The sequence below is a fragment of the Gossypium hirsutum genome, chromosome A01, assembly GCF_007990345.1.
Source record: "Gossypium hirsutum isolate 1008001.06 chromosome A01, Gossypium_hirsutum_v2.1, whole genome shotgun sequence".
NCBI classification, from domain to species: domain Eukaryota; kingdom Viridiplantae; phylum Streptophyta; class Magnoliopsida; order Malvales; family Malvaceae; genus Gossypium; species Gossypium hirsutum.
The window spans coordinates 8,778,371-8,794,649 of record NC_053424.1 but is presented as its reverse complement, the minus strand read 5'-3'; the positions used below and the strand labels follow the sequence as shown (position 1 = coordinate 8,794,649).

The 16,279-nt window shown below is 26.8% G+C and overlaps 2 long non-coding RNA genes across 3 annotated transcripts; one reads left to right on the top strand and one right to left on the bottom strand.

The window, feature by feature from the left end:
• Positions 1–6,926: 6,926 nt before the first annotated feature.
• On the top strand, positions 6,927–13,557 carry LOC121204929 (uncharacterized). Of its 2 annotated transcripts, none has more exons than XR_005900070.1 (4): positions 6,927–7,094; positions 7,235–8,826; positions 9,444–9,864; positions 12,930–13,557. It is a non-coding gene; the product is annotated as an uncharacterized lncRNA (long non-coding RNA). The 2 variants fall into 2 exon arrangements; XR_005900069.1 differs by having other exon boundaries at positions 6,930–7,094; positions 9,469–9,864.
• Positions 12,596–14,764, bottom strand: LOC121204928 (uncharacterized). The gene is made up of 3 exons (XR_005900068.1): positions 14,424–14,764; positions 14,014–14,184; positions 12,596–12,999 (listed from the first exon to the last, which is right to left on the bottom strand). It is a non-coding gene; the product is annotated as an uncharacterized lncRNA (long non-coding RNA).
• Positions 14,765–16,279: the final 1,515 nt, after the last annotated feature.

The following is a 16,279-nucleotide window of genomic DNA, read 5'->3' as shown; positions in this document are numbered from 1 at the left end:
TTATGAAAAATAAAAATAAAAAAAAGTATTGCAATTTGGGTTGCTCCCGTCCAAGGCGTGTAGCGGTTTAACGTTGTTTTGATGTCTTAAAAGAAACATTAGAATTTATATTAAAAAACTGGCAACAAAATTATTCTAATCAATCTGAAAAAACTTTTTTTTATTACGAAAGAAAATACTTTAAAATTCATCAAAGAAAATTCAAATTCAAATCAAATTCGAGATTGATCAAATAATATAAAGACATTTTATTCATCTAGAAACTAACATATTTCAAGGGAAGAAAATGAACTTTATGTATTGTCGGTACATAAACTTCATGCATTACAAGTGAATAATAACATCAGTTAAATTTTAAATATATGTCAGATTTAAAAAATTAAAACTTTTGGTTGAATTTTGTAATATTTAGAGAAATAGACCAATTTTGGAAAAAAAATAAAAATAAAATAATATTTAATGCATCGTCAAGGCATAAGTTTAATGCATTATTAGTGAATAATAACATTAATTAAATTTTAGATACATGCCAGTTTTAAAAAATTAAGGTTTTAGGCTGAATTTTGTGATATTTTGATAAATAGGCCGATTTTGGGAAGAGAAATAGAAAGAAAATAAAATAATATTTAATGCATCGTCAATCTATAAGTTTCATGCATTATCAGTGAATAATAACATCAATTAAATTTTAGATATATGTCAGTTTTAAAAAATTAGGGTTTTGGACTGAATTTTGTGATATTTAAAGAAATAGTTCGATTTTAAGAAGAGAAACAAAAAGTGCATCCTATAGAGTGCTTCTAACTTTTTCAATATATTAGTTTATTTAGTCAGATCGCTAAATGGTAACGATGTTGTTTCAAGTTTTTTAATTAATAAATATATTGCTTTCAAGATTTTTTAATTCAACTTTTTAATTAATAAATCTTTTATTTATAAAATCAAATAATTGTTTGAAATATTATTTTTTTAGTAAATATAATTTTTATATGTGTAATATTTATTTTTCAATCCATATCATGCGTGTAGTAAATTTTAATATTATATATTTTTGTATATGCATTTAAAATATTTCACATATAATAATGATATTTGAAATAATTAATTGAAATATTTCACATATAAAAATATTTGAAATATCATACCCACAATGTAGATGAAAAAACAATGATATTTGAAATATTTTACATATAAAAAAATAAGTAGATGAAAAAACAATGATATTTGAAATATTTTACATATAAAAAAATAATTTTTTTAAATAATTTTTTCATTTTATAATATTAAAAATTACCATACCCACAATATAGGTAGATAAAATAAATATTTGACATATAAATATTATATATAAGAAAAATATATCAAAAAAATTAGTTAATGTTATAAAAATTAAAATATATTTAACATAATGATAAATATAAAAAACTTATTTTTTATTATATACTTATTAATTTATTTATATAAATAAAAGAGTTAATTAATTTTAAATATTTATAACATAATGATATATATAAAATATATTTTTATTATATAGTCACATATTTATTATTTAATTTTATAAATAAAAATTTATTAATAAAACTAAAAAAATTTGAAACAATATATTTATTAATTAAAAAATTAATTAAAAGAAAAACTTGAAATAATATAAAATAAAAAGTATAACATGCTTATAGGAGGTATTGAGCTTGAGACTCAAAGATAAAATTATTATAATTTAATCATATAATAACTAGATGAGCTGTTAAAATGATTAATTAAAATAATACATTAAATATTCTTTAAAAAACTTTATTATATATATTTTTATAAACTTTGTCAATTTATGCTAGAGATTAGTATTTACCAACATCATTAAAATAGAATTAAAAATGGAAATAATTTTCACGAACATGTCTCTCACAAATGGAACACAAGACCATGTATTATCGAGTTTGTCTGCAATATTAATAATTAGGTTTACCAATATTCCCGTTTTCAAAAAAAAAAAGTTTATCAAATTTTCTTTCCGGGGATTAAATTTACTATTTTTTTCCTTTCAATATATATATTTTTTATAAAAAAAATTAACTCTAATCAATATAAAATAAAATCATATCATATCAGGAAGATCATCGTGTAGAGATTGAATGATTTCATTCGAAGGTTGTATATACGTAACCTTACCCAAAGGTGTTGAAAATATCATTTTTGCCAAACTATCTGTTGTCTTCTCTAAAAATATGTAGTAAGTGAATAGTTTAATCTCATTGGAGATCTTTTTAATGGAACGGATCATAGAAGATTCACATTGCTCCTTTCCAGATTCTTGAATTGCTTGAATAGTTTTTTTATTATGTGTTTCAAGCACCACTTTTTTTAATCTAAGACTCCGTAAATTAAGTAATTTAATTTCTATCAATTCTGAAATTAAGCAACTAATGATAATTAATAATGACATTAATTTCTTTTATCAATTGTTCATAATTTATATTAGTATAATATTAATTTAGCCTTCAATATTTACATATTTTATCAATTTGATAGTGATTCTAAAGAATTTGACAAATTTAACTTCAACATCTACACGTTAACAAAAATGCTGGGGACTAAATTTCTTAAACCATGAACGATTTAATAGAATGTGTAAACTTTAAAAGTTGAATTTATTATATCAATTAATAATTTTTCAAAATATTCTTAAATTTCAAAAATTTAATTAAATGCTTACATGTGATCTACATGCGTGTATGTCACATTAAGAAAATTAACAAATATTATTTTTTTCATTTATTTTGAGATGATTTAATAAAAAATACAAATTTAAATGTTATAAAAGACGAAAATATAAATGTAAGCCTAAAATAACTTATATATATAAAATTGAAAGGCCAAATAATCATTATATCATTTTTTAAAATTAATAGTAGGATAATCAATCCTCACACATCTCCTTAATGCTGCTCCTTGTGAGAGAATTTTAGGTCGTATTGTGTATGTTTTGAATTTTAACTTGTTTTTTAGAAGAAATATATGTGAATATAATTTGAGGAGATTTCTTTAATAATAGTACATAAGTATTTACTAAAATTATTGTAATATTACTAAATATGATAAAACTTTATCTTAATGGAAGAAATAAGTTCTACAAACTTCTAGGTTCAAGAAAACAAAATCGAGCAGCTTATAAATAATAATTGAGAGGAATAAAACGTAAAAGAATGATAAATTTTTTATCTTGAAATTTATGTAAAATTGGTTATTGATTAGGTGGATCCAACATTTTGTAACATTATTAAAATTTCAAAATATAGGCAATTTTAATATCATTATATATATTCACTAAATAAACTTACATTCTTCTGATAATGTGTTGTTGTTGACAATTTTACCCCATTTTAATGATTTTATTTCATTTACTTGAATAATAAAAACAATTAATGAACCATTTTTTAGTATTATTTAATATATTTTTCAAGTAACATAAGAAAAAATAATAATTACATTACATTTTGTCTCTGTGATGCTGTTTAAAATATTATCTCTACAACAGATGGTCAATAATGTCACGTGTAGCACACCGGTTCAGACCCTAGTAGGCTGCTGGAGGCTACTAGTAGTCTCTATCCAAGTAACGAGTAGATTTGGGAAAACAAGAGCACCAACTTGACCTCAAGGCGCACACGAAATCGAGTCCCAAAGCGCGCAATCGGGACTTGAGGACGGGCGCCACTAGGCGCGCATCGGGGGCGGCACCTCCCACGCATTGACTTATTAGGTATGAAGATCTTTAGAAGCTCCCCAAGCACACGCCCCTAGGCACAAGGGTCAGGAACCTTTGAGACTCATTCGCACGTCAACATACTATAAGAGAGGCATTGCTGATCTTATTTTTTACTGTCACCCACACTTTAGTTTGCTAAGCTTAATTAGCAGCTACTTAAATGCTGAACACACATTGGCTGAGTTGAGGTACAACTTTGAGTTCCCACTCGTGTGACACAATCCAATGCTTATTAAATTTGAGCAATTACATTGAACAATACGAGATAATATTTTGGACCATTGTTATTATTATATGCGTATATGTTCTCCCATTCCCCAAAAGTTGATGGCTTGCAACTTTTTTAATTTTTGTTTTTCTTTATTTGGTTGAGTCATGTGATTGGACAAGCTTTAATCATTGAACATAATGGAAGGCAATATGATATTTCTGACACCTTACGAGGGTATGTCCCCAAAAGGAGTTGAGTGATAGCTACCTTCAGTCCAACTCCTCTTTTATTTTTCAATTTTCGTTTTCTTTTTTATAAAGTATATGCTAATGTTTCTCAGCTAATTCTTGTCTTCTGTCTTTGGTTTTTTCTCAGATTGAGTAGCTGCCAAGTTAATGGATCTTTGTTATTATATTGTACAATTTTTATAAGGGAAAGGATGTAATTTATTACTTTGTGAATTTAAAAATCATATACCTATAAATCTCAAGGTTACTCTTTATATAAATAAATTGATTGAAAATCGAAAATGATTCATTTATTGAGTTGAAAGTCACGTAAAGATGTTTAAGGTCATTTTAGTATTACTTTTAAAAATTATTTCTGGAATAAAAAAATATTTTTAAGATAAAAATATTATTAAATAGTATGCTTTTAAGATTAAAAATGCTTTGTATAAATATTTTTTTAGCAAAAAGTAAAAGTAAAAAATTTTAACTTTTGCTCAAAAACATATTTTAACTTAGAAACATTATTGAGAAATACTGCTAAGCTAAACCTTAGATAAAAGATAACTTCAAATATGAGTTTTTTTGTGTCTATGCTTTCTTGGTTTAATTTTATTAAATTTTAAAAGCAATTTTTTGTACAAAGCATTTTCATAATTAAATAGATTGTTTTTGAAATAAAAAAAATATTTTTCAATCTAAATACAAAAGCTATAATTTTTAGCTTCAAATATATAAAATTATATATAGGATATACATTGAAATTTGTTATTATTATGATGTACTCTAAATTAATATTTTAATGGGTAATTTATTTCAAATATGCAAATGTATATATTTAAATATTAAATATTTAAATTTGTATTGGTTGTATTTTAATATTTAAATATAATTTATATATTCAAATTAAATTTTATAGATAATTAATATTACTTGCTTTAAAAATTTATATTTCCTATATAAAAAAATGACAATGAGCGTTTTTGTTGAAATATCATAATATTAATGAATCTAAATGTTATTTAAATATATACTTTTTTACTTTACAACATATTTAAAATATACATTTTATTTTTCTAAAATATTTTTTTATAACAATACTAAACTCTTCAAAAATACTTTTTCACAACACTTACCAAAATCAATTCTAAATTAGTTCTTGAGGAGTCTGTGCTACAAGAGGTCTATCACACATATGCTTTAGAACTATGAGAGTTTTGCCTTTGTAAGCTCGTCTAACTAGATAAGTGATGTGACCAATGTGAAAAGTTGCGTGCAAGACATACAAAAGATAAATGACTGTAACCAGACAAAATGAAAAGTTGGTCTTAACTCCTAAACGAGATATAACTATGTAAAAACTATTAATAATATAATTTTTTAATACATATTTAAATAAAGATAATTTCATTAAAAAAAATTAGATACGAATATGTATATGTAACATTCTTTTTCTCCCATCCAAGTAATATAATATCTTTGGAGGAAGTAAATGATTATATTATTTTTTATGGCATGTGGATCATGGCCATGCCTTATATGTAAGTGTCATTTTATAACTTTATCAACATTTTTAAGACCCAAAGTCCTCTTTTTCCCTTTCTTTCCTTTGGTGAAAAAGACCCAAATTAAGCCTGCAACTTTAGTATTCTTAGTCATAATTGAAGGAAATATATCAATAAAGATAACCATTTTCTAAATTTTATGTACAACATCGATTTCCCTAAAGGTTTAAACAGTAAACTATTTACTTTGTTTCATTTTGTATTTTAATCATTTATATTTTAAATGTTACGTTTTAGTCATTTATGTTATCGTTTTGTTACAAAGTGGTCACTATACTGTTAAACTCTGTTACCTCCCTAACGACAGTCCTACGTGGTAGTCTAAATAACTTTTTAATGTCAACTTGGATGTTCAGTTACTGAGATAAAAATAGGTTCTTAATTAAATAAATTTAATTTGGACTCTTACGTAGGACATCCAAGTTGCATTTAAAACCCATTTGGACTGCCACATAGGACCGTTGTTAGGGAGGTAACGGAGCTTAACAATAGAGTGGCCACTTTGTAACAAAACAATAACGTAAGCGACTAAAACATAAATTTCAAATATAAATGACTAAAATATAATTTGAAATAAATAAAAGTGACTATTTTTATGCTTTACTCAAATTTAAATTTAGGGTTTTATTTTTTTATTTTTTATTTTTTATTTACTGTTAAAAAGTATTTCGAAGGAAAAAAAAAACACACTTTTCTAAAAAAGTATTCAAAGAAAAGATCTAAATATAAATTGGCCTCATTAATGGTGGCGTCTGCGAATGATTAACACCACACCTAATGGGTATGATGCAGGTCATTTTTATAAAATTATTTATTTAAGTTTATGTTAAGGCCAAAAAGAATATCCAAACTCAACTCAGCTATTTCTTCATTATGTCTGATTAATGATAATTGAAATAGCTGATATCAATAATTTTGTCAGAACTAGAACAATATCTTTCTAGTTTGGTCTTTTTGCTATCAAATTTGGTCTGCAATTATCGGGCGTGGTATTTTGCTTTCGGCAATTTTTGAGCTTTGGGTTTTAGGATAATTGGGTTTCTCTAAAGGAATGAACCAATTAAAAGATTGAATTTTGGACCCAAATCTGGACCTTTCTGGCCCAATTTTCAATTCAATGGGCGGGACGGCGGCTCTCTTCCTGTTTATTTCTAAAGAAATTCTAGGGTTTATAAGTTCAATCCTCCCATTTCTGAATATTCTCTTCGTTTTTAGTTTGTCCGATTTCTGAAATTCCGGAAGACTTGGCGAAAAATAGAAACAAGAAGAAGAGAAATGGCGTCGCTTCGATGTGCGTCAACGATGGAACTGTTCCCGATCTTCCTCAAGTTAGCTTTCACTTTTCTTTTAAAATATTAAAATTCAATCTATAAATAGTAATTTAATTCAGAAGTCAGAACATAGAATTGTTGCTTATGCCTTTTATAAAAAATTAGAAAATTTTATGTAAATTTTGGTTTGTATGCAGCAATGGCTGCTTCAGAGACTGGAGTTCAAAAGCCTGATTCTGCTAGTGCAAAACTGGAAGTGTTACTTTATCTACTATATTTTTGTTTGTTTGTTTGCTTCTACAAAAAAAGAAAGAATTAGTTATTTAAAGAAGGAATTAATTACTTAATGATGAAAATGGTTGTTTCTCACATGCATATATCATATAGACATAGGCTTACGTATGTGTAAGATTGGATTGTAGTTGAAGTCTTTTACTTGTATTTGGTTGAAAGTTCTAGGGATATAATAGCATGTGGGAGGTGAATTGTTAATGTTCTATGGATTTGATACGATAGCATATTCGGGGATAGCATGATTTAAGGGCAAATGCAAATATCGAGCACAATTCTGGACAGAGAACATGATTGAGAAGTGAATTTTACATTGATGCCTTCTTGTTTAGATGAGTATTTTCATTAATGATCTCTGCATTTTGATTGGTAGCATGATTGGAACGTGTTCTTTGGATTCTTCTAAGCTCGCATTTAGTTCTGGATATGTGTACTTCTGAGTTTATCAGGGATTGTTAGTTTGTTAGTGATGACATGCTGTAATGTTTATGCTTGGCCTTGTTTCTCTTTGGCAGTTTGTGACTCTTATCGGCTTCATCTTCTCTTCTTGCAAGCTTGTTTCACTTTATTGCGATTCTCGGAATTCAAGGCTTTTTAGTTTTGTTTTTTTAGTGATGTTGTTTTTCTAGATAATAAAACCCACCATAACAAAGTTTTATTCACATAGAAAAGTTATGGCCACTTCGCGGACTCCTGTTAATCTGATTCCCATTTTTGAAATGATTTTCTTCATGGCGTGCATAACTTACATCATGTTTATAAATTTACAAATGAGGCCAAGCCCGAGAGGAATTTCCACTTTTGAAATGATTTTCTTCGTGGCATGTGATAATTACATCATGTTTATAAATTTTTGAACAAGCCCAAGCCTCAAACGGATTTCCATTTTTGAAATGATTTTCTTCGTGGCATGTTTTAATTACATCATGTTTATAAATTTACGAACGGGGCCAAGCCCGAAAGGTATTTCCATTTTTGAAATGATTTTCTTTGTGGCATGCGTTAATTACATCATGTTTATAAATTTACAAATGAGCCCAAGCCCGAAACACTGTTGCCGTTACGGAACATACTTCTTTAAAAGCCGTAATCTTAACGCGTCTTTGTTCAACTTCATTCTATTGTGTCATTGTTATCTCCTTATTCTGTTTCACCAAACCACTAACTCTCTACCTATCTTGAAACAGAAAGACGAAGAAGGGACGACTGATGAAGAGATTGAAAAATGTTCAGAAGATGAAGACGGTGGAAAAAGCTATTGCTATGAATGAGAAGTATGCGGAGAAAAGCTCCAAGATCAAAAGTGTATATGTCATGTTTTCGTAACGTATTTGCTGTGTATACTACAGTTCAAAAATGAGATGACAAATTAGGTGATGTGGAAATAAGTGGCTGACAAGGGGCTGAAGCATCTTTTGCATGTAACTGTCAAGGCCAACACCTGTTTGAAGCAGGAAGAGGAATCTGTGTCTCTTAAAAAGCTTCGATAACACCCAAGGTTTTAATCCACCCTTAACCATTACATATATTGCTATACAGTATACACCTACAAATCCTACCTGTGCCTGTATGTATTTAAGGTTAACAGGTATTTTGAATTAGTATTAACTATAAATAGTTCATTTTTAATTATTTATATTTGTCTTAGCTGTGCCTGTATATATTTAAGGTTAACAGGCATTTTGAATCAGTATTAACTATAAATAGATCATTTTTTGAATCACGGTTTTTTTGAGTTCGGGTTTGAGTTCAAGTTCAAGCGTTGATTTTGTTTGTTGAATTACTCTCATTAGTTCTACACGAACTTTATACCCTCCATTGGTTTTTAATTTTCACAAATAAGATTAGAATGCCATATACAAGTTGTCATGTCGTATTTTGTTGTCATGTCTGTTTTTTTATATCGTTTTTTCATATCATATCTGCAATAGAAGAATGTTTTGAAGCGCAGTTTTCTCGAGTTTCAAGCTTCAATATTGTTTGTTGAGTTACTCTGATTCAATTGGTTTTTAAATTTCACAAATAGGATTAGAATGTTGTATACAAGTTGTCATGTTGTGTTTTTCATATCGTATATGTAATATTTTCTTATCTTATTTGCTGTGTTTATTAAAGTTCAAAAAATGATACGACAAATTAGGTGCTGTGGAAATAGGTGGCTGACAAGGGGCTGGAGCATCTTTTGCGTGTAACTGTTGAAGCCAACACTTGTTTGAAGCACGGAGAGGAATTTTTATCACTTAGAAAGTTCCAAAACCACCCAAAGTTTTAATCCACTACAGTATCTTAAACATTACATTTGTTGCTATATACACCTAGGAGTTATAGGTGTATAGCATATAGCAATAGAAAATAATGTTTAAGATGCCGTTAGGCATGTTTGTAGTGGATTAAAATTTTGGTTGGCTTTGGATCAATCCAACTGTCCAGAAAGGGTGGAAGAGTAACTAAAAAAATGATAGGAAGAGGAAGAGAGTAGTTTGGCTGGGGCGTATCGATGTCTATGTCAATGTGACTTAAATTTCGAGGGAGAACGGTAAGATTTACCTCTCTACTTTAATAGAATTAAGGGTGAGCAAAATTTGGTTCGACTCGAAAAAATAAAAATAAAAAGTTTGAATTTCAAATTATTCGAATCAACTTGATTTTCTTTTTCGAATTTTAAATTTGAACAAGCAAAATATTAAACCCTTTACTTCCTCCCCTCAAATCTTTTCAAGATTTTACTTTACACCAAATACTTTTTTCTTTGTACTTTCCCCGAAATTTTTATTTTCCCCTAAAAAATATTACTTCCCCAAATCTCCAATTTTTTTTTCCTTTTACTTCTCCCCAAAGTTTTTACTTCCCTTTAAATCTCTAAGATTTCTTTTTCGAATTTATGTCTATTATTTATATTATTGAATTAAATTTCATATTTTGTACTATTTATATTATTGAATTGTTTGATTATGTTGAATCTTTATCAATTTTTATTAAAATTGAATTATTAATGATATAGTTGATGATGTCATAAAATATTCGTGCTAAATTTTAAAAATTAAACTTTTTAGATTTAATATATATTTTTTAATTTCAAAATACATAATAACAGAATCAGAAGATCATTGAAGCTACTAAGCAAGTAAAGAAACTAGTATATAAAATATTAATAAATTATAAGGGGATGAACGTTAATAACAAATTTAATTACGATGGACAAATTTGATTACAGTGTGCTAGGAATTACAAGGACCTAAAGTCATTTTTTAAATTTAATTTAAACAAATATGTTTGATTCAATTTGAATTTTATCTCATTGGACTAGGTTCGAGAATATTTAAAATCGAGTTAGGACAATAAAATAAGATTTGTCAACTTTGATTAACTCAGAAATTTTTTATTCGATTGATCACTTTACCTCTAACCTAAATGGTATTTGTACAATATAGTTATTTACAAAAAATGTTATAAATTTTTTTATAACTTATTTATAAAAAATAACTTTCTAAAATTATGATAAAAAATTATATTATTTATAAGAAGTATTATAAAAATCATTCAATTCATGAAACCTTATTAATAAAGGATGTATTTTATAAATTTTATATTATTTTTTCTTAATATATATATTATGAAAAGGATATAACTTAGAATAGGTTTTTTCTCAAATTAAGTTTATATAAGTTTTTATAATTAAAGTAATAGATTTTTTATTATAAACTTAAATATTATAAAATTGATGTTAATTATACAAATACAAAAATAAAAAATAAAAATTTCTTGCATTATATTGTAGGTATGATATAATTTAAGAGAATAGTGTTAGACATAAGCTTTATAAATAACTCACTCTTTTTTTTTTTTAGGTATTTAAGGTTTTGAAATAGGATTGAGAAGGCATTTCTTGTTTTAAAAAATTATTTCCCATATTAACATCACCTTAACATAATATAAAAGAATAATATATATCTAAATAAAGATAATTTAAAAAAATTATTTCCCATATTAACAATTTTTTTTACGTATATCTAAATAAAGATAATTTAAAAAAAGGGATAATATTTGATGCAATGTTGGTGTACGAGTCATGTGTACCATCAATACATTACAATTCACCATATCATTAATGAGCAAAATATTAAAAAATTGAAGGGCTTTCGAATAAATACTGCAAATTTTGTTTAAATGTAATTAAAACTTATTCTCTTCATCTCTTAATTACAATATTGAAGTTTTAACTTAGGGTTCTAAAAGTTTTGAAAAAAAATGAAGATGGTTCTTTTTCTTGTTCTTTATTAATATTGGTGCAATTCAATTTTATTTGCGGAATAAATTTGAAGGTCTGATTTTATTATTCTGTTTAAAATTAGTTTATATGATTACGAATTTTGAGAAATTTGTGAATTGTTTTGAAGTTTAAAATATAGTTAGGCTCCGTTTAACTTAGGCTCCGTTTGTTTGTCAGTAAAATATTTTCCGGAAAATAATTTTTGAAAAATGATTTACTTTTCTGAAAATGATTTACTTTTCTGATATTTCGATGAATCTGTGTAAAATATTTTCTGCTGTTTAACAGATTTCCTGAAAATATTTTATAAAAGCTATTTTAAATGAAACAAATATATATTTAATAATTTATTATTAAATCTTCTTAACCTTTAGCTATTCAAGTTCTTTTTTCACATGGAATATTATTTTTTTCACATGTTTTAATTATTGATTAATTATAAATTAATCACAATTGGTAACTTTTAGCTATTCATACGACTTGCTTGAGGCAAAAAAAGGAAAAATTTTCACTTATTTTGAAGAAGTCTTATTTTTTTCAAAAGTTCTTACTTATCTTTATTATTGCATATTTAAATTTGTACTAATTATTCTTTATTTTATATCTAAAAATTATAAAACATGTGTTAAATAACATAAAATTATTACAATAGTAACTAAAAATAGCATAAAATTATTACCTTTTATTGAAACAATAACAGCTACCGTAACAGAACAAATTAGTCCACTGACAAAGCTTATACAATCTTAAACATTTACACTGATTACACAATACAACCATCCTTATCATCATTCCATCAACCTCTCCATAACCAATTTGAGATCAGCAGGTGCATCAATTGTGACCGCCACCTTCACCGATGGTTGATCGGACCACTCCGTAATTTCAGCAAATCTGCTCAAATGCATCCCACTCAATAACGAACAATCATACATCATTACAAAATTTGAAGGGTATAACTGCATGTCTACACATTATATCTACTTTATCTCCAATCTAAGACAAGCACAATATCACTGCATAGAAAAAGCTTTCATATACAATTTGATTTCCATTGAACCTATCATCAAATTTCAACAAAATTAGGGATAGTAAATGTCAAAAATTTAGAAATGAAAATATTTTTCATCAATTACATAAATAAAGTATATTATGATTACAAATACCGTCTAATAGCTAGTATTAATTTTTAACCAGTCACATGATTTATTTTCAGAAACATGAGTAAATGGCAAGCAGGATGTGAAGCATTGCCTGCGCACCCTCAAGCCAGACCCTGCTTTATATTTTGATTATCTCTGCTTTTGAACCCTCTTGTTTTGTATTGGCAGCTCAATAGGCTTCTAAGCATCGTGTGGATGGTCTGGACCCTTGTAAACCTTTAGGTGGTTAAAGAATGCTCTACCAAGTTAAGGAAGGCAAATATTAGTGTTGGGTTAGGCAATAATTGATGTTGAACATCATGTACGCAGTATACAAAAGAAACAACATATTGTTTCCTAGAGTAAACTTCTGGAACAAATTGCAACCAATGGATTCAATGTAGAAGCCAATACAAGTCATTGTAATTATTGGCTTGAATTAGATTTATTCACTTTTATAAACCTTAACAAATGCACTCTACTAAGAATTATCATGATTGTATTCACAAACTGAGGTTGCTTAGCTGATGTCAAATTGTTTACCATATCCTATTTTCTTCATTTCAAAGGTTGGCACATGGAACTTTGCACATTACATAGACCATTAACAGCGTTCCTCAGATTTCAGGGTTAATATTCTTTCAGCACTTGTACATTTTAGACTCCTCCATCATCTATGACTGTAACGGGCCTTTTTGCTGTTTTTATTACAAATGTAAAGCTATTTGTAGAGTACCTAAATCACCAAGTTCAAGGTAGTGGGGATAGAAAGCCCACAGTAAGTTTTTTTCTCATTCTTGATAACACCTAGTCAGTGAAAACGTAATACCAGAAGTCCAGTCATATTTGGAAAATTTCTAGTAAGCTTAAACAGCATAAAAAGCTTAGCAGTAGAATGAGAGTCAGACATGCAAAGAAACCAGGCACACGATGATACAAATAGATAAATTCCAAAGGGTTATGAGGATTTACTATCCCTTTAATAAGCGAGCTAAATTAATGATATAAGGGATGGAAAAAATTATATCCATCTACCAATTCATATTTAAAGTTATATGTTCCAGATTCTTCGTTTTCTTGAAAGTTCTTGTGTCCTACACTTATGTCTAACACATTCAAACATGGATATAGAGATATAGCATTCCAAATATATGGAAAATACTTAGAAAAGGTTAAGTATAACTAGCACATACCTATGTTTGATACAGAAACCAAGTCAGGATAACATAGATCTACATATTATTAGTCTTTAGTTTGAAACCAATAAACTTACCCTTCCTTTAGGAAGCATACCACGAACAGCGTGCTCAATAATTCTTTCAGGAATTCTCTGCTGCAGCTGGTTGAATGTTTCCACTTTCATGCCACCTGGTCTTCCTGAATGCCTCCTGTAGAGCTTTTGTGTCCTTTTCTTTCCAGATACAACAAATTTTTCAGCATTCACCTATTGAGTCAAAGTAGACCAAAATAGAGTGTGAGACATGCAGCTCATGTTCTGGGGAAAACTAAAAGGTGCATCATTTACAAAAACAACAAGCACAATAATAAAATTTAATCCCAAACCTAGGAAAAAAAGTTAAAAATAAAGAAACAGAGAAGCATAAAAATAAAGAAACAGACAAAGAAATCATAATAAAGAAATAAAAACCGAAATAGAAAAAGAAGCTGTAAAGAGAAAATTACCTTTTGGGAGAGATTCGGAATCGAGAAGATTAAAAGAGAAGACGATTGAAAATTTTCAATTTTGATGAGAAACTTGGGGGAATTTATCACGAATCAAAGCAAACTCTTACCGAAAATGGTGGGGGAAGGGGAAGGGAAAGGGAAGATCGTATTGCTTCTTTTCCTGAAAATGTTTTACCGAAATAAAAATGGTAAGATATTTTCCTAAAGTATTGGCTTTGTTTTCCTGTGTTTTGTAATTCATTTTACTTGGGAAAATATTTTCCTCCCAAACAAATGCTGGAAAAGGCTGAAAAGCTTTTCCGGAAAATGTTTTCCTCCCAATAAGTGTTAAATTTGATGAGGCAACAACATTAAAAAAAACTTCTAATATTTACATTATTAGTGAGCTTCTTTGAAAGAAAATGTCGACTTTGAAAAAAACGAATTGTTTAAAATAACTACCTCTAATATGTAATTTCATATAAATTTCAATAAATTTTTAGGATTTTAAATAATTCTTCACCTCAATTCAATTTTAAGTCCAAACCTAACTATTAATTGTATAAATTTTAATAAATATTTTAAAATTTAATGAATCCTAAAATATTTTGGTTTTTATGACCATACAGAAGGAGGAAGATGAGAAAATTATAAAGGGAGAAATATAATTGATTTTAAGTAAAATTTAAGTATTGTTCAATTTTTTAATATTTTGTTCATTAATGGTGTATAGAGTTTATGTATCGTGCATAAAAAATTATCCCATAAAAAACACACTAATGTTTGAACTTAAACAAAGCATTGATTAAAACTCTTATTAAACACCCATTTAATACATGTTCAAATGTGTTATTATGTTTCCTATATAAAAGAATAACTAATGTTAAGCTTGTATTTTTTTCTTCCTAAATTTTATGTATAATATCCATTGATCTCCTTAAAAGTTTAATTAATGATATTTTAGAGTTTAGTTTTCTTTCTTCAATTTTTAATTATTTATTGTAAAAAGTGTTACGAACAAAAATAATGAATCTCAAAATTATATACGAGTTTAAATTTATTGTGTAATTGTATACATAAATTTTAATTTAATGCAATTATATACGTGAAACTCTAATTGTGATTTAAATGTATACTTGAGTTTTAATTTTGATTTAATTATACACATTTAAAGAAATAAATATATCAATTTATTTTAATATTAGATAAATATAATTATTTATGCATGTAATATATAAACATAAAATGATATTATATCAATAATTGTATTAATAAATTATAAGATTTAGATCAAAGTAAAAAATACACAAAATCAAAATTCATATACACAATTACATATTAAATCATAGTTTATGTATAATTTTAAAATTAATCTAGATAATTTTTTTTAAAAGAATATTTAAAAAAAATATAAAGATGTACCTCTAATAATTATATTACAGTAAATTGGTCCCATTAATGGTGGCATCTCTACAAATGATTATCGCCCCACCTAATTGGTACGATGGAGTTCGTTTTTATAAAATTATTTATTTAAGTTTATATTAAGGTCTAAAAGAAAATCCAAACTCAGCTCAGCTGTTTCTTCACTATGTCTGATTAATGATAGTTGAAATAGCTGACATCAATAATTTTGTCTGAAGTAGAACAAAATTTTAAAGGTTCGGTTATTTTGCTTAGGGTCGTAAATAAATCGAGCTTGAATGAATAAATCTCTGTTTATGTTCGTTTGCTTATTTTAAAGTTTGTTTGTGTTTAATTTCTGTTCGTTAAAAATTTTAAATTTTTGTTCATGTTCGTTTGTTTAATGGTCACGAACATGTTCATTTAACTTAATCGAACATATTCACGAACAAATAATTAAACATGTTCGT